Source organism: Pinus tabuliformis, chromosome 6 (assembly GCF_031772625.1).
Source record: "Pinus tabuliformis cultivar Carrire ecotype Pingquan chromosome 6, CPIR1, whole genome shotgun sequence".
NCBI lineage: Eukaryota > Viridiplantae > Streptophyta > Pinopsida > Pinales > Pinaceae > Pinus > Pinus tabuliformis.
Window position 1 is genome coordinate 671,348,911 of NC_142292.1, and position 19,634 is coordinate 671,368,544.

A 19,634-nucleotide genomic window follows, 5' to 3' on the forward strand; every position below is an offset into this window, starting at 1 on the left:
ATTTCCTTGCTGAAAATGAAATTAATACAGTTCACAGAATAAAATGTACATACTGGGATTTTTAATTGGAAAAATAAAAATTATATGGAAGTAAATGAAACCAATTTCCACAGTAGCATGCAGGAAAGATTTTCCCTTCAAATCAGCTTCTAATTAATTTACTTGAAGCTTACAAGGGTTTTTCCAAACTGGGAAATAAATTGCCTACTAAGAAAAATACAAGCTACCGCAAAACCTGGTGAATTTCTGGCTGAAGAAACATCTGCTCTCTGCTGCCTGTGACCCTGCTTGCACCCTTTTCCTGCTTCCTGCGGCTGCTGTATGATCCGTGGTCTCTTCCTAGCTACCTGTGGCTATGGCCGCGGGCCAATTGTATGGCACAACTGTACATAAATATGGCATGTATGGCCTGCAATCTGCCCACTCTTAGCTTGTATGGCTTCCCAGAATTTGTTCTTCAATTTCTGGTGGCTGGGTTTTCTCCTTTTGCTGTTGCTTGTGCACTTTCCTCCTTTGGACTGAATTCCTATGAGTGAAAGTCCTTTATCACTCTCTCTTGAACACTAGAGCAAAGATCCTTCTTCACTATAATGTCCAAATACTCTGTCTTTTTCCTTCACTTACCCTTGCTTTTATAATCTTGAGTTATTGAACGTATCAATTAACCATTGACAACGAAGTCTCCATAACCTGAATCTCTCATTGAGATTGACGGTTGAGATCAAGTCCCAACCAACAATCTAGATTCATTTAATTCACTAATGTGAAAACGTTTACATTTCTTTAGATTAAACTCACTTTTGGAAAAAACACTTCACTTTAATAATTCCTTTAATTAAAGTGAATTTGTTAAGGTGAAGACTTTGGATGACTTCCACAAATCTTGACACTTAGACCCATGTGGGAGTACCTGTCTGAGCTACAAGGATCAACGAAGAGTGCAGTATCGGAAGGTGCGGAAAATGTGTTAGGATAAGTAAAGCCATGAAGTTTAAAGATAAAATATTGGCATTGGATATCCATGTACTTGAACCCAGAATAAAATGAAGCTACCTAGTGCCTCATCATTGTACCAAAATATATACTAGGATTTGAAATTTGAAATGTATATCAGGTGGTCAATTTGTAACTTAGCTCATTTTTTTTATTTTTATAACTTTAAGTTGGTGAAGTTTAGGGTGTGTTACCCTTCATTTCAGCAGGGGTACCTATAGCCATTTTTCTTTTTGGCAACACCATTGCCAGACCAGAGAATGTAAGTCAAAAGCCTTGTAGGCCATGTGGTGGTTATGTATTATGATATCCTAAGCTTGTTATGGTTGGCCATGCTTTTTCCTTTTAGTCTCCACTCTTAAGTCCTTTTGCTTGTATAGGATTGAAGGCCTTAAGATGGACCTAATTGGACACATGGTTGAGGGGAGCCATTGGTTTTGTAGGGGTGATTGCATTATGTAGTGTCAATCCAGCCCATGTCTTGTGCGCACCTATGTCTGTTCCACATGGTCATGCGTCATAGAGTTTGTATGCATTTCTTTGTCCTTGGTGTATTATCCATTTTATAGTTTTCAACATGGCAATTTCATAGTTCACAACATTTCACATTTTTTTGAGGTAGTCTGTGGATTAAAAAATCAACAAGGTTTCAAATCCTGAATAATGTGTATTTGACATGCCATGTACAAATTTTGGCAAAAGGTGAAGATATCAAGCAAATATCTCTATTTAAAGGTGGTCGTACCCTCTCTTTTGGCACATGTGTGATGATGTTTAAATGAAGTGCAGGGATCCTCTATTTATATGAGGTCTATACCTTCACTTTTACAAAAAATTGAAGAAAACTAACAAACTAATAATACACCCATAAAATAAATATTAGACATATAGAAAAACTAGACATGGCGGAAAAGGCCTCAACCTTACAACATTCCTCACATTCTCATTATTAAAATAATGTTTATGATACATATAAATACATGAGGAAGTTGTCTCAAGATAGTGCATCTATCTTGAACAAACTTGGTTGAGATACATTCTCAACAAAACAATAATCTAGGAGAACTAGTTGGAGAGAATCTCTCATCCTAACTAAACTCCCTAGTTTGAGGAACTAACTCCTAATTCTCAAGATTTGATTTATTTAATTATAATTTTGGATTTATAATTGTTTTATTATGAGAGTGAGGCTAACATTGCCCCCCTCAATGATAAATCCAAAATAAGAACAAGGAACCCTCTTCCAAGTTCTCAAGTTGATCCTCAAAAACATTTGCCTGAAAAACCGCCAAAGCTGGATGCTGAAAAAAACTCTAATCCGAAGAGAACATGAGTCAGTTGCAAGTTTGAGTCATCTCTGAAATTTTGCTTGACAACTCCATCATGTGCCAAGTTGCAAAAGGATCCATCTGTCCTTTGCTTTCAATCTGCATCCTTTGTTCACTGACAAAATGTTGATGACACCCACTGGCGAATTTGCTTGTCCACTGACAAAATATGGAGAATGCCCATTGGCGAATTTGTTTATGATGATCGCCCACTGGCTGATGACGCTGAAAAACAACTCACTGTTGCTTTTGCTGTGTTTGAAAACTACTCACTGCTGACTTTGCTGTCGATCGCCCACTGGCGAATTTGTTGATGCTCACTCGTTGATGAAAATGCCCACTGGCTGCTTTGCTGATGTTGTTGAGACTTTTAGTCAGACAACCACTGTCAATTTCATTGAAATTTTCCCCCCTTTGTCAGCTGAAAGGAGATAATCTTCTTCATATTATTTTTGAACTCCCCCCTTCAGGTGTAGGAGTGTTTCACTGGTGTACTCCCCCGTTCAACTGCACGAGAGTACCATATTCATTTTTACTGTTGGCTGCAATATGTGTGAGTGAATTCAATTGTAAAAATGAATATGGTACTCTCGTGCAGTTGAACGGGGGAGTACACCAGTGAAACACTCCTACACCTCAAGGGGGGAGTTCAAAAATAATTTGAAAAAGACTGTCTCTCCTTTCAGCGGACAAAGGGGGGAAAATGTCAATGAAATTGACAGTGGTTGTCAGACTGAAAGTCTCGACAACATCAGCAAAGCAGCCAGTGGGCATTTTCATCAGCGAGTGAGTATCAACAAATTTGCTAGTGGGCGATCGACAACAAAGTCAACAGTGAGCAGTTTTCAAACATAGCAAAAGCAACAGTGAGTTGTTTTTCAACGTCATCAGCCAGTGGGCGATCATAACAAATTCGCCAATGGGCGTTCTCCATTTTTTGTCAGTGGACAAGCAAATTCGCTAGTGGGCGTCATCAACATTTTGTCAGTGGACAAAGGACGCTGATTGAAAGCAAAGGACAGATGGATCCTTTTGCAGCTTGGCACATGATGGAGTTGTCAAGCAAAATTTCAGAGATGACTCAGACTTGTAGCTAACTCATGTTCTCTTCGGATTAGAGTTTTTTTCAGCATCTAGCTTTGGCGGTTTTTCAGGCAAATGTTTTTTGAGGATCAACTTGAGAACTTGGAAGAGGGTTCCTTGATCTTATTTTGGATTTATCATTGAGGGGGGGAATGCTAGTTTCACTTGCATAATAAAACAATTATAAATCCAAAATTATAATTAAATAAATCAAATCTTGAGAATTAGGAGTTAGTTCCTCAAACCAGGCAGTTTAGTTAGGATGAGAGATTCTCTCCTACTAGTTCTCCTAGATTAGTGTTTTGTTGAGAATGTATCTCAACCAAGTTGGTTCAAGATAGATGCACTATCTTGAGACAACTTCCTCATGTATTTATATGTAGTATCATAAACATTATTTTAATAATGAGAATGTGAGGAATGCTATAAGGCTGAGGTCTTTTTCGCCATGTCTGGTTTTTCTATATTTCTTCTATTTATTTTATGAGTGTTTTATTATTAGTGTGTTAAATTTCAACATAAATTAAGCCTACAAGCCCTAAAACAAGTTTGGCTTTGAGTGTTTGACAAGACAAGGGGTTACAAGCCAACCCCATAGCTCAAAACAATAAAATAATGCCATGCCCACGTGTGGGTCGATGTCCTCCAAAAGCATGATGTCATCTCCTTTTCGAATTATAAATGCCACAATAAGGTGTAGGATGGGCCAAGCAGATGCACCATCACCATAATCAACTCCAAGCAGATGCACCATCACCATAATCAACTCAAAATCTTGAGGGGAGACCTAACGAAGTACCTCAAGGTGCCTCCATGTCCAAAAAGCATGCTTTGGATGCCCCATGTCGCCCTCTCAAGGGCTAGATGGGTGATGTGGCACTTTCTCTCTCCAACTTTGGGGCTCCAAGAGTGAGTACAAGTCCTCCCTTGTCATCTCGAGGTTGACCATCATCATCTCGACTTTAGAACAAACAATGCACATCAAATAGTGTGAAGGCCACCTTGGGGCGTCTTGGGTCTGCTGGTACAACATCAAGTAAATCCAACACCAAGCAAGAAGAGCCTAGTGTTTTAGCGTTTGCGGGTACTCTAGGGTGTCGATCATCATTTGGAATCATCAAAGTGCCCAATACTATGCTCTAGAGAGGCAATGCTGCATATGCAGGGACATTACTACTCTTTGGAAGGTGCAAAATGGCCTGGGCAAGATATATAGTGGAGTGATGTAATGTGTTGTCAAATGCCTTTGCTACTGTGTGAAGAGCCACCTAGCACACCCATCTCAAGATCAAGTGAAAGCCACTAATCATTAGGGACAATGACCATAAATGTATCATAATGGATTGTACTTAATTGTTAAGGGCATAATAATATTTCAAATTGAGATCACCTTCAAATCTCTAACTAGATCATGTCTCGTAAAAGTGTTCCCTACTTGTGCTAGGGATGGCTAGATGGTCAACCCTATTAGGTGTTTCCATCCCCTAAGGGGAGGTGATATTACTTAGGTCAACACTTAAATCCATGGGTGTTTGTGATAATAGTGGAAATGGAGGGGAAGGACTTTGGGGCAAGGTGCCATGGCCATGGAACTAATTGATGGAGGTCCATCATCCTGAGTGTATAGATGTAAGGAGGGAGCAATCGTGGAGGCATGAGTTACCCCTTTCCTCGACTTGCTTTTTCCACCCCTTCGGTGCACCTTTTACTTCATTTTGATCATGCTTTGAATGGGAACATAACTTAGGAACCCAACCTTGCTTTTAATGATTTAACATTTATTTACCCCTTAATGATGAGTTAGTTTATCGCTCATTAGGGTTGGGACATGTAAGAGTTCCTTTACTATGTGATGGAGCATCAAGTGCTCAAGGAACTGGGTGATGGCTAATGAGGGTGGTAGAGCTCATGCTAGGCTTTTTCCCATGCACTAATTAGTGTACCGGCCATCTTTTGCATTTTAACTCAGGGTTACGAGGGAGCCCCCCCCTCTGAATCCGCTCCCGGAGCGCGCTTCGCTCGGGAGTGGATAGGGAGAGACCTCGGGAGCACGCTCCCTTTGTTTAAGGGAGCGAATGAGGGAGCGGTCGCTCCCTGACAGCTCCCTTTCGCTCTGGAAGCGAATTTTTAAGGAGGGAGCAGTCTCCCCAACCGCTCATGATCGCTCCCTCCTTAAAAAATTCGCTCTCGTCGGCGAAAAAGCCGCGTGGCGGACAAACAAGGAAGGGGGGGGAAGAAAAGATAAAAGGCCTTCCTCCCCTCCCATTATTCACCATTTGCATAGTGAGAGAGTAAGAGAGGAGGGATTTTGGAATTGGAGGCTTGGAGCTTGAGTTGAGGAGGGAGATTGAGAGAAAGATTGAGAGGACTGCTTGGCAGCTTGCAAGTGAGATTTGAGCTTGGGATTGAAGGCCAAAGTGGTAGGATCTACACTCTAATCTAGCATTTGTGTTTTTTATACGTTCTTTGCTAAATGAAAATATTCTCCTCTCTCTTTCCCATTCCCATTCCTCCATTCTATTGCAGGCTCAAATTTCAAACATCATGGCTATATGGCTTGGCATTCTCTTGTTGTTGGTTCCTTTTTTTGTTATTATAGTGTTGGAGAGTAGAAGGAGGAGGGTTGACATGATGAAGAGGATGAAGAGGTGGGTTTTAGTGGATTTGATGAAAACCCTGGAGAGGAGGAGTACCTTGGTGAGGAGGAAGAGGAGAGTGGAGATGATGAGGGCACAAAAACAAACCAGACCAAACTCCATTGTGGAAATATGTTTCTAGGCTTGTAGGAGGGAATGGGAGTGGAACCACTAAATTTACCTGTCTCCATTGCAAAAACACTTACACAGGTTCATACATCCTTGCCAAAAGGCACCTCTGTGGGAAAAGGCCATGGGATGGAGATAAAAAAATAGGAATCAAAGCTTGTTTAAGTGTGTTAGCAACACGAAGAGACAAATACTTAAGGGAAGAGGAGGAAGCCCAATACAAATCTAAAAGATCAAAGGGTGTCTTTGAACATAGCCCACACTCACATGCACAAAGAACTCCATCAACATCCTACCATGGCAGTGGATATGGAGGTACAGAAACAAACATCTCTTTAAGGCGTAGAACCATATCAGATTTCCTTGACGAAGGGTGTAGGAATGATGTGGATTAAAAAATTTACTTGTTTCTCTATGCATGTGGGATACCATTTAATGTTCTTCGCTCACTTGATTGGCATGAAATGGTTTCTGCCATTAATGATGCCCCCAAAGGATACAAGATCCCTGGGTATGACAAGGCTAGAACCATAGGACTTGATCATGAAAAAGCAAAATTAGCACATTCATTGGGTAAAATGACAAATTCTTGGAATGAGCATGGGGTGTCCATTGTATCTGATGGATGGACAAATGTAAAAGGCAAGCCATTGATAAGTGTTTTCGCTGTGTCTATTAATGGTGTAATCTCCCTTTCAGCGTATGATTACCTAGAAAAGTTCAAGACCGCCATCAACATTCGAGAACCATTACTTGAAACAGTTGAATGTATTGGGCCATACAATGTCATCCAAGTCATCACTGATAATGCTTCTAATTGTAAGGCAACGGGAGCAATTATTGAGGATAGATACCCCAACATATTTTGGTCTGGGTGTTTGGTTCACACAATGAACCTTTTGATGTATGATATTATTAAGAACAAAAACCATCAATACAAATGGATTGGTGATTTGTACAAGAGAGGCAAAAAAATGATAAAATTTATTACAAATCATAGCAATACCCATGGGCTTTTTCGCAGTCACTCAATATTGGAGCTGTTGAAGATTGCGAAGACTAGATTTGCTAGCTATTACCTCACCTTCAGGCGCCTTTTGAAGGTAAGAGAGTCATTGGCTAGCATGGTATCAAGTCAACACTGACAGGTATTAAAGGACAGGGCTCCAACCGCAGTTGACAGGCAAGGTTTTGAACAAGCGAAGGAGACTGCTCTTGATGGTTTGTTTTGGGCACGTGTGAGGGAAGCTTTGCAATTCACTAAGCCCATTTATATCATGATTCGTTTTGCAAATACAGATAAACTAGTGATTGGGGAGGTGTATGAGCAGATGGATAACATGTTGGGGCAAATAAAAGATATTGTTCAAGAAAATGATCTCAACTTGTATACAATGATTCACAATTGTTTGTGTGCACGGTGGAATAAACTTAATGCTCCACTACATGCCTTGGCGTATATCCTTATGCCAAAATAATACTCTCCATCTTGGTTGGGCCAACCTGCACCTGGGGGTGGGGTTAGGATCAAACCCCATATAGATCCAGAGGTATGTAAAGGATATATGGAAGCATTAGACAAGTTGGTCCTTGACAAGGAGGAGTGTGCTAATCCGCTTCTTGAATTAGGCAGTTACTTCAGTTGCACTGGTTCATTTGGTTCTTTGCATGCAATGGAAGATAGAAATAGATTTGATGCTCTCACATGGTGGGAGCGGCCAAAAAATTTTGCGAAAATTGGCAAAAAAAGTGCTCTCACCGGTTGTAAACTTCTTTTACAGGGAGGTGTTGGAGCACCTACAACTTCATCCATAATGTGAGAAGAAACAGAGTCAATGAAAACCGGGCAGAAAGCTTGGTTTATGTGCACTACAACTTGAGGTTGTTGAGTCATTATTGTGATTGGGCTTATGAGGATACATCATATAAAACTTGGGACAACAACCCAGAGGACGATAATTTGGAGGATGGCACTATACATCTAGAAGAATTGGAAGCAGAACTTTTGAAAGATGATGATGAAGCAACAACAACCATGCCACCCCCATCTAGTAGCAGTTTTCGAGTTCCAACCACTGTTCCTTTGCTGTTGCCGCCTCCATCTACATCCTCACGTGGAGGGCATGTGCCTTCTGGTTCTGGCCGTGTGACTATGCGGGAGGAGACTCCTAGAAGACCACCACAACCTACTCATAAATTAGACATTTCTTGTGGCGACAAGAGGCCCAAGCATTAGCAATAGATAATAGATTTACTTGTCTTTTCTAGTTTTTATAACTGTTGACTCTTTCATATTTATTATGATATTTTTTGTAAACAATATATGATAATTTAAGTCTGAAGTTTGAAGTTGGCAATTATAACTCATTGGTAATGAATTATGAATATGATGCTTCGTGAAGGTTGAAAGTTGTTTCATTTCATTTCATTTTATAACATTTCATTTCATGTTAGAATTTTTATATAATTTTGGTGATCAAAGATGATAAATGTTGTGTATTGAATTTTGAAAGCTTGAAACTTTAAGATTGATGAATCATGAGACTCGATATTTTGTATGTTACTAACTTGTGAACGTGTTTGATGAAGATTATAACTTCTAGATGATTGATGTTATATGGTTTAATCTATGTTTTTATGCTTTTTATATCTAATTCATCATTCTACATGCTTTTGTTGACATATATGCATCAAAATATATAAAAATATATATTATATAAAAATTCGCTCTTGATTCGCTCTCGAACTTGGAGCTTTTGAAAATGTCGCTCCCGGCTCCAGCTCCGGCTCCTGCTTCTTGCTTTCACTCCCGCTCCCAAGTAACCTTGTTTTAACTTCATTTTTCTTTCATTGTGGCCATTTTATGCTTTTAACATTCTTTTAGTTGCATCAACTTCTAGGGCAAAGTTTCTGGCCCAAACTCAAGGATGAGGATAAGAGAGTGCCAATCCTAATGAACCAATGACCACAAGCTCGAAGAATGGAGATGAAATCTGGGGAATGATGGAAAGTGGTAAGTATGGAATATCATGGACACACTACTTCAATCCAAGTCTCCCAAGTAGTGCCCCTCCTATAACCCTAAGGCCTTGAAGGAGGTCCCACTAGGGTAAAAAAATAACCTCTTTGGTAAAGTGAGAGAACAAGTTTTCAGTCGACATCGGTCAATCATCTAGATCACCCCTTAATCCATGTTAGAATGCCCAAAACATTAAGTAAAAGCACATGATTGGAAGATGGTTAAAGTACCTGTCGAATGATGACCCACCTTCGTTTAAGAGGAATGTCGAATGGTGAGAGGTGCTCGACCTGTGCAAATGGTGGAAGATCATGGCATAACATCATGTACTGAGCAATGTAAAAGTTTGCTGGTTATCCAAAGAAGGAGAAAGTTTTCTCCTATGGGGTTGCCCAGATTTTGGTGGGTAACATTTGGCTCCAACTTGGGGACATGTGTTCATCGTAGAGCGTATGATCCATATGCTTGAACGGGGAGTGCATGAGAACCACAACAATCCCTGGGCTCACAGACCTATTATCTGTACAATCAAATCAACTTCTTGATAACATTTGATCAAGGTGATGATCATCACCCTTGTGACTATAAGATATAAATAAAACAATACTTGAAATAAAAGTTAGCTAAATGCAATCTAATCTATAATGCACACATCAGTATGAATAAGGAATAAGTAGGATGCACAAACAATAATGCAAGCACACAAATGCAATGCAACTATCTATATGTAAATGCATTAGGTTATACTAGGGAAGTATTATTTTAGGAATTGTCCATTCACTGGTAGTGGGATGGTTCTCCTTCTGGGGTTTCAATGCGTTATTCATTAATACTAGTCGGGCTAGTTATTTTGTAAGGTCCTATCCAAAATTTGTCAAATTTCTTATGTATTATGGGTTTTTTCTTTCCTTTGCCCCATAATAGTACCATACTTCTTGGGTCAAATTCTCTCGCTGGCTAATGTAGCTTTGATTTTTGTTGAAATTTGGCAGCTAAGGGATGAATTTCCTTGAATGAAATTTCATTTTTGACTATTCTAGAGCAACTTTATGAAAATAGAAAGTCATGTCTCTCATTGCAACCATGACTTTCCAAAATTAGTAAGTCACATTGTTTTAATTTTATTATCATATATATATGATGGAAAATCACTTAACATATCCTTAATCAATCTCAATTATTTAATTTTTAATTCAATTATCAATATATTTAATAATATTATTATTATCCTTATGATACTATAATATTATTATTATTAAAATGAAATTACATGTAACCTCCCCTACTTGGCACTCAATCATGCCACCTCCTCTCTCTCTCTCTCTCCTTGATGGCACTCGTACCTTTCTCTCTCACTCAATGATGTGTTATTCTCTCTCTTAATGGATTCATTGTAACTCTTCTTACACCCTCTTACACACATTAAAGTCTTGTCATAAAAAGATTCTTTTACACACTCTTCAATGCACATCTAACTCCTCTTAATAGCATGAGTTACTAAGGCATGCGTACTCCTCCTTATGGTACATATGCAAGATTCCGCCCTAAATGGAAAATGCGAGTTACTCCTCAAGGCATGCGATGTAACTCCTCAAATTACTCCTCCTCAAGTCATGCATACCTCCTTCCTCCTCCTATATGTGTGCCTCTCATCCTCTCTTTACACTCACTTGTGCATTGTGAAAGGAGAGTACAAACTTGAGAAAGAGAGAGTTAGAGAGACTAGAGAAGAATTGTGTGAGAGAGAAAGAGAGAGAGTCTTGAAGAGTAACAACAGATCTTGGGGAGCCAAAGTGATATAGTGTATGCGTCAGCTACTACAATCAAAGATCTTCTTCTGATTTGGGTGAACTTCTTTTTTCTCTCATTGTATTCTGTATCTCTGCTGAACAATTGATTTCTAATAGAAGAAGACCTTGGTTGGGTTTTCCCCTTGTGGGTTTTTCCTTGGTAATTGGACCTAATTCTCTGTGTCTCCTTATGTTCTTGGCTGTCTTCTATTTTTCATATGGTTTATATGGTGTATGTTCTATCGGCAATTGCTTAACTAATAGTGCAAAAGAAAGAAGTTTTGGAATAAATAATTGTTGCAGCATCAGACTTCAAAATTTCAATAATTTTCTCTCCATTTTTACCCATTTGGTCTCAATTGAGGCATCAGGATTCATCTAACTCAATGATTGGTCAAATTTGGATTGCACGTATCCTTGATCAACATAAGCTTTTAGGCATTGTAAAATGGGTAATAGTACTTGGAATAGGAACCTTGCTTCCATCTCGTATTCAAGCTCAAAAGGGATAAATCTCGTAGATGCCTTTACCGTTGTGTGATTAGCCCAAAGTGCATACTTGATTTTAATGTCCCAACTCTTTTTATAATCCCTTGTTGTCTTTTAAATAATTCCCGTAAGGTTCTTGTTATTTGATTTAGCTTGACCATTTCCATATGGATAATAATTAGAAGAATGGACTAGCACAATCCCATATTTACAAAAAGAGGAGGCAAAGGCCGTAGAGTTAAAGGATTTAGCATTGTGAGTTACATTCTTAGCTGGCACACCAAATCTTGTATTAAGTTGATCGTCCAAGAAATTTATCACCACTCTATGTTAAAATTGGCAACTAGGGCCAAACTCCATGTGGGTCATCTTATTTATGGCAGCTGATATTTTTCTTAGATCCCTCTCATTGAGAGGTGTAGGATTGATCTAAAGATCATCCAATTCCGATAAGTATTCATGGAGTTATGAATTTATTTGTGTTATAAGACAATTCGTCAAGGTCGGCCAACAACTAAATAACACCCACATGTGCTCAACGTTTTAGTATAAAAAGAGGTGGCTTGCTAGTCATTTGTACACACTCTTCTTGTGATCTCTTCCTCTCCACTTGTCTTTGGGTTTTGGTGGGAGGATAGATCCTAAGAGATATGCTGCCCTAGATGTTGCCATGGGGAAGAAGGATCTATGCAACTCCTAGAAGATGATGCCCTAGCTCTATGTGCCCTAGATCTAGGACGTTGTCATGGTGAAGCTGCCTAAGACAAAGTCATGTTGAAGCTACCCAAGTGACAAGCAGATTTGGAGGGCTGTTCGAGGATTGTTGAGAGGAGTTTAGGGCTGCCCAAGTGCCCTAACTAGAATAGTTTGGAACAACAAAGTGACAAGCATATTTGGAGGGCTGTTCGAGGACTGTTGAGAGGAGTTTAGGGCTGCCCAAGTGCCCTAACCAAAACAGTTAGGAACAGCAAAGTGACAAGCAGTTTTGGAGGGCTGTTCGAGGACTGTTGAGAGGAGTTTAGGGTTGCCCAAGTGCCCTAACGAGAACAATTAGGAACAGTAAAGTGACAAGCAGATTTGGAGCAGTGTTAGAGGTGTGTTGGGTCAAGGATATTGACCAAATTTGGATCAGATTCGGAGCAGCCTGTGGGAGCCACGTGTTGGAGTGTTAATACCCCAAAGGTGTGCAACATGATGTGATGGATGCAACAGTATTGTATATTGCAACAACATGGTGCAGTAAGGTGCATGGAACAACATGTTTATATGCCGCAGTTGGACAACAACAAGCAATGCAAGGGACAACAAGCTAATACATGAGACAGCTGCAAGCATAGTGAAACATGGGACAACTACAAGCATGGTGAAGCATGGACAACAGCAAGAAGCTTGGGACAACTGCAAGCATGGTGAAGCATGGACAACAACAAGAAGCATGGACAGAAGCAACATGGTAGGGCTAGGACAACAACAAGCACAGTGCTACAAGTACATTGGGACATCAGTATAGTACTTGGTGCAGCGCGGACACAAAGCAGAAATGGTGCAACAAGCACATGGGTGACAACATGGTGCAGCCGTGGCAGTAGGTACATCAGTGCTAAACACTGGGGCAACAACAACATGAGGTCCAACATTGTGATGATGGGTGCAACATGGTGAGGTGCAACATGGTGACGAGATGTAGCACAATGATAGGTGAAGGAGTCACCTTAGAGAATCAGTTGAAGTAGCTTGTCTTCAATTGATCTCACGTATCATCTTCCTAGAGATGATCTATGCTCTTATCTAGATAAGTCAAAGTGTTGACTTCTATTGTAAATGTACTATCTCTCTTTGCTGAACTATTGAAGAACATAAAGAAGAATTGATCAAGGATTTCCTACATTGGGGTTTGTCCTTGGCTAGCGCCACATCTTGTGTCCTCTTGTTTTGGCTTGTCTTCTGCGATTTATATTTATGTTCTATCTGCAGTTTACTTTAATGCTGATGTGATTGCTAATCTGGAAAAGATATTGAGCTAACTATGAAAATTGAAATAAATTGCTCTAGCATAGAACATACCTAAAATTAACATGGAATCAGAGCTGAGGTGAAGACAAAGCCCAAGCAAGAGTGAAAGAGCAATCATTGAAGACAGTTGGGAAAGGACAAAAGGATCAATGGATTCCTCATCCCTCTTCTAATTCACCAAGGGTGAAGTCGAAGCAGAGAATATTATTAGAATGGCGCAACGGAAGTTTCTGATGGCCTACCTAAAGATCACTTCAATGGGAAGTCCGGATCTAAGGAAAGGCAGATGCCATTATGCGAAGGAGTGTCCGAATGGCAGGGACACATCACTTGATGATGATAACAATCACTCCAGGGACATCTTCAATGATCAGAAGAATGACAGTGCAGGTCATCAAGGAAATGGCTGACTCTTCAAGAAAGCAAGGAACCCCAGGTATGAAGAATCAAATGTTGTTTTTGATAAGATAAAGAAGTGTTATCTTGTATTGGCCCTCTCCTTCAGATTCTTTAGGAATCTAGCTTATTGATTGTAGTGCTTCAAGGCACTCCATCAGATAGAAGGGTGCTCTCTCTCTAATTTGGTAGAGATGAAAACATTCGTGGGATTATACTTGGAGTTGATGCCACCTATCCGAGAAAGGGTGTTACCCCTCAATTGAATGAGGGTAACTCGATTCATTTACAGAATCTCTTTTATGTACTTGATCACAAGAAGAACTTGGTGTCCATTTCGGTAATGGAAGTCAAAGGTAGCGGGGTGGCATTCATCGATGGAAAGGTACGTGTTTGAAAATAGAATTTTCAAAGATGATTTTACTCATGGGTTCAAGGTTGGCAATTTGTATCAAGTTGCAGGAAGTCCATTGGGGACCATGTCAGTTGACACATAGCACTGGAGGTTTGTGAGTCAAATGATGACAGGGATGCCTGAATTCAAAAGGAGCATGAAGGTACATGTCTGAGATGTACCGAAGGAAAATCTTACAAGGGGACCATTCCCCTCATGTAGCAGGTCCACAGGTTTGGAACAACCCGAGAAGGTTTGAGATTCATGATCGGGAATCTCATGTGTGCAGGTGGAAGAAAGCCCTCTATGGCTTGAAGCAAATCACCCCGGGTTTGATATGAGAGGATTGATAGCTGTCAAATGAAGCTGAAGAATGAAGCCGATCCAAACCATTGTTTGAAGGTTGTGGATGATGGACCTCTCATACTGGCACCTTCTGAGAACGACCTATTTTTGACAGATGCAGACCCTCTCACTTGCAAAAGTAAGAGGGAGTTGGATTCCGGATGTGGAATGGTAAACTGCAAGCCCGTGACTACCTCGAGGATCTTAACTTTCAGAAGTTATATGGTGGTGATGCCGGACCAGATTTGGGAAATGCCTCTGAGTTTCATAAACTCATTTGCATTGATGTTCTTGGTGAACTTCCGTTCGGATATATGTTTTGCAGTTAGCATGGTGAGCTCATATTTGGTTGAGCCTCACTGGATTGGTGCCAAGAATCTTCTAAGATATCTTCGGGGCACAATCTCTCATGGATTGAGATACACTGCCGGAAAAATGAAGCTGCATGATTATGTTGACTGGGCAGGCAGTGTGGAGGATCACTAGAGCACTTCTCAGTGCTGGTTCTTTTTGGGTTTTGCTTCGATATCATGGATGAGCAGGAAGCAAAAGTCGGTTGATATAAGCACCGCCAAGACCGAATACATAGCCACGAGTATGATCTCGTATGAAGCTGCCTGGTTGTGGAAGCTCTTCAATGAGCTGTTTGTACACATGATGAATACCACCATATCCTCTGTGACAACCAGGGGGGGATTCAATTGTTGAGGAATCCCGTATTCGATGATTGCTCCAGCAAATAGACATCAGATACTACCTTATTTGGGATATGGTAAGTCGATGAGCGAGGAGGCCCCATCACATTGAGATTGATGTACAGGTCGCAGACAATTTGTCAAAGCCTCGGGGAAAGGTCAAATCTGTGACTTTCTCGAACGACTTGGAGTCGATAAGGGTCCTGCATGTTGCATGCATTGAGCTCTGGGAGCTCTGGGGGGGCTTGGGGTACTTACTGGAGCAACACACGACCATAGGGCGACTCACCCTCCCCTAATGGTGCGCTGTGTACAGGGTGAATAGCTCAACCTTCCCCTGTGATACCCCGAGGCGACTTTGGGACATGATGATTCGTTCTCCTGTGAGCCAGGATGATTAGTTCTCCTGTCGAGACATCCTACCCATGCAGTCTGGGACTCATGGGAAGTACCTCTCATTTGATCAATGAGCAGGCGAATGGGGTTAGGGACCATAGTAGTACTATCGATGGATGCGTCATACGGTCATTGTATCTATCGTACTCCCTATGCTAGGATGACCTCCAATTGATCTAGGATCAGTATGAGTGGTTTGAGACACTCTTGTGATATTGATCTGGGATCAATAAAACTGACTTCAGGTCAGTAAAAGTGATATGACACACTCTCTTCATATGGAACTGACTTCAGGTTAGTAGAGAATGGTATGAGACATTCTCGATCAATTCTTCTTCTTCATGGTTTAGTAGAACAAAGCAGAGTAGAGCTCAGTAGAACAGAACTGAGCAGAGCTCAGCTGAGCAAAGCAGAGCAGAGTAGTGCATGGCACTAATGGTAGAGATAGTACAGTCGGACATATGGATAAGCGGATGGAGTTCTCCCTAGTTGAGAGGGAGTGTTAAAATTGGCAACTAGGGCCAAACTCCATATGGGTCATCTTATTTATGGCAGCTGGTATTTTTGTTGGATTCCTCTCATCGAGAGGTGTAGGATTGATCTAAAGATCATCCAATTTTGATAAGTATTCATGGAGTTATGAATTTATTTGTGTTATAAGACAATTCATCAAGGTCGGCCAGCAACTAAATAACACCCACATGTGCTCAACGTTTTAGTATAAAAAGAGGTGGCTTGCTAGTCATTTGTACACACTCTTCTTGTGATCTCTTCCTCACCACTTGTCTTTGGGTTTTGGTGGGAGGATAGATTCTAAGAGATATGTTGCCCTAAGAAGAGTTGCCCTAGATGTTGCCATGGGGAAGAAGGATCTACGCAGCTCCTAGAAGATGATGCCCTAGCTCTATGTGCCCTAGATCTAGGACGTTGTCATGGTGAAGTTGCCTAAGACAAAGTCATGTTGAAGCTACCCAAGTGACAAGAAGATTTGGAGGGCTGTTCGAGGACTGTTGAGAGGAGTTTAGGGTTGCCCAAGTGCCCTAACCAGAACAGTTTGCAACAACAAAGTGACAAGCATATTTGGAGGGCTGTTCGAGGATTGTTGAGAGGAGTTTAGGGCTGCCCAAGTGCCCTAACCAGAACAGTTAGGAACAGCAAAGTGACAAGCAGATTTGGAGGGCTGTTCGAGGACTGTTGAGAGGAGTTTAGGGCTGCCCAAGTGCCCTAACCAGAACAGTTAGGAACAACAAAGTGACAAGCAGATTTGGAGCAGTGTTAGAGGTGCGTTGGGTCAAGGATATTGACCAGATTTGGATCAGATTCAGAGCAGCCCGTGGGAGCCACATGTTGGGTTAACATGGAGTGTTGAATACCCCAAAGGTGTGCAGCATGATGTGATGGATGCAACAGTATTATATATTGCATCAGCATGGTGCAGTAAGGTGCATGGAACAACATGTTTAGATGCAGCAGTTGGACAACAACAAGCAATGCAAGGGACAACAAGCTAATACATGAGACAATTGCAAGCATAATGAAACATGGGACAGTTGCAAGCATGGTGAAGCATGGACAACAACAAGAAGCTTGGGACAACTGCAAGCATGGTGAAGCATGGACAGCGGCAAGAAGCATGGACAACAGCAGCATGGTAGGGCTAGGACAGCAGCAAGCACAGTGCTGCAAGTACATTGGGACAACAGTATAGTACTTGGTGTAGCACGGACACAAAGCAACAATGGTGCAGCAAGCACATGGGTGACAGCATGGTGCAGTCATGGCACTAGGTACATCAGTGCTAAACACTGGGACAACAACAACATGAGGTCCAACATTGTGATGATGGGTGCAGCACGGTGAGGTGCAGCGTGATGACGAGATGTAGCACAATGATAGGTGGAGTCACCTTAGAGAATCAGTTGAAGCGACATGTCTTCAACTGATCTCACGTATCATCTTCCTAGAGATGATCTACGCTCTTATCTAGATAAGTCAAAGTGTTGACTTCTATTGTAAATGTACTATCTCTCTCTCTCTATGCTGAACTATTGAAGAACATATAAGAAGAATTGATCAAGGGTTCCCCACATTAGGGTTTGTCCCTGGCTAGCGCCACATCTTGTGTCCTCTTGTTTTGGCTTGTCTTTTGCAATTTATATTTATGTTCTATCTGCAGTTTATTTTAATGCTGTTGTGATTTCTAATCTGGAAAAGATATTGAGCTAACTGTGAAAATTGAAATAAATTGCTCTAGCATAGAACATACCTAAAATTAACACTCTATTTGCAGCCTTTTTAGTGGGAATGGCCTCCACCCACTTGTCACGTAATTAGTCGCTGTTAAAATCAATTTGTGAACATTACTCAAATTACCTTTGAATTCACTGATGAAACCAATACCCCGTTGTTGAAACGGTGATTCAATGATTACATATTTCAAAGGAGGAGCTGGGAGTTGTTTATTACCAACAATAATTGACAAGGTTGACAAGCCTTTACATGCTTGTGTGTATCAACGAAAATTGTATGCCAATAATAGCCTGCTTTCAATATTTTGTGGGTGGTTGTTTTGGCTGCATAATTTCCCCCATAAAATCCGCATGAAACTTAGTAATCAACTTTTTTTTCCTCTTCCTTGTTTACACACATAAGGATCCACCCTGCTAGGGATTTTCCACCATAAACCATCCTGTGTCAAATCATACTTCATAGTTCTTAATCTTAAGTAGTATATGATGTCAAAATAACATTCATCAGTTTCCAGCTCAATAGCGGCAGCATTGACTTGCTATTTTTCTCCTAACTGGAAAACTTTGGTATTTTCCTTAGTTAACATATCAGCTAGTCCTTGACCTTTGTGAATTTTCTTTGGTCTAATGTCTAGATCATATTCTTAGATAATCAAGCTGGGTAAAGACATCTTTGACAATAATGTAAGGGACGTATGCTAGAATATTTATATCCAAAATATACCCTAAAGTGCTTGAGGGACTTTACTAGGGCATACGCTTGTTTCAGTGATGGTATATCTAACCTTAGCATCCCACAAGGCTTTGCTCATAAAGGCAATGGGTCTCTTATTTCTTTCCTCATCCTTTTGTATAAGGATTCCTGTTATCATATCTTCAGATGCAAAGGAGTAAATGATGAAGTCTCTAGAGTAATTAGGAATTATTAAAACAAGAGCAGTTGTTATTTGTTCGTTAATTTCTTTGAAGGATTTAGTTCTCTTGTCATCCCATACAAAGGAATCATCCTTTTTTCGGAGATCATTCATTGGTTTGGCAATTTTAGCAAAGTTCAAAACAAATCTTCTTATGGAGTTTGTCTTACCAAAGAAAGATCTCAAGGCCTTCTTATCTTTAGGGGGGACTATAGCTCTAATTGCCTCTATTCTTTCTGTTGGAAAAAGTAACTATGTTCGGTCTTCAGTAATGTACTTGAGTCATTATGTAATGTACTTGTCAAAAGAATAACAAAAATAATTTTTATTATTGTAACAATGACTTATTAAAGCATGGGTTTCATGCTTGGGTCATCATTATATTAGTCAAAATCCCCATTTTGGACTCCTAGGATTAATATTGAGTTTATAGAGTCGTTGTATATTCGAAGAGACCCTTCTTGGGCTTTCTAATCATGTAAAACGGTTTTGTATCAAGTCAAACATGAATTATGTGTCCTCGACATCATGTCGGCCTAAGGACCCCCATTTGACCCACTAGAAGCCTCTATATTGAAGGATGTTGAAGTCATTTGTAGCACTCACTCTAAAGCAAGTTCGATATCTCAAGAAGAGCTAGAGAAGTGCGAAGTCTGTTGCCGGGAGGACGAAGGAAGTGCGAGTTTGGGGGAGTGTCTAGAGAAGAAGAAAATCAAAACTTGGTGCCTCTATCTCTTTGTTTCGTGCTTTGGGTTGGGAGATCGA

General features: G+C 40.5%; 1 protein-coding gene across 1 annotated transcript in view; it reads left to right on the forward strand.

Annotated features, from left to right (window-relative positions):
• The window catches only part of TBL12 (trichome birefringence-like protein (DUF828)), a 113,345-nt gene that overhangs the window by 40,570 nt on the left and 53,141 nt on the right, over positions 1–19,634 (forward strand). The gene's annotated exons all lie outside the window — the stretch shown is intronic.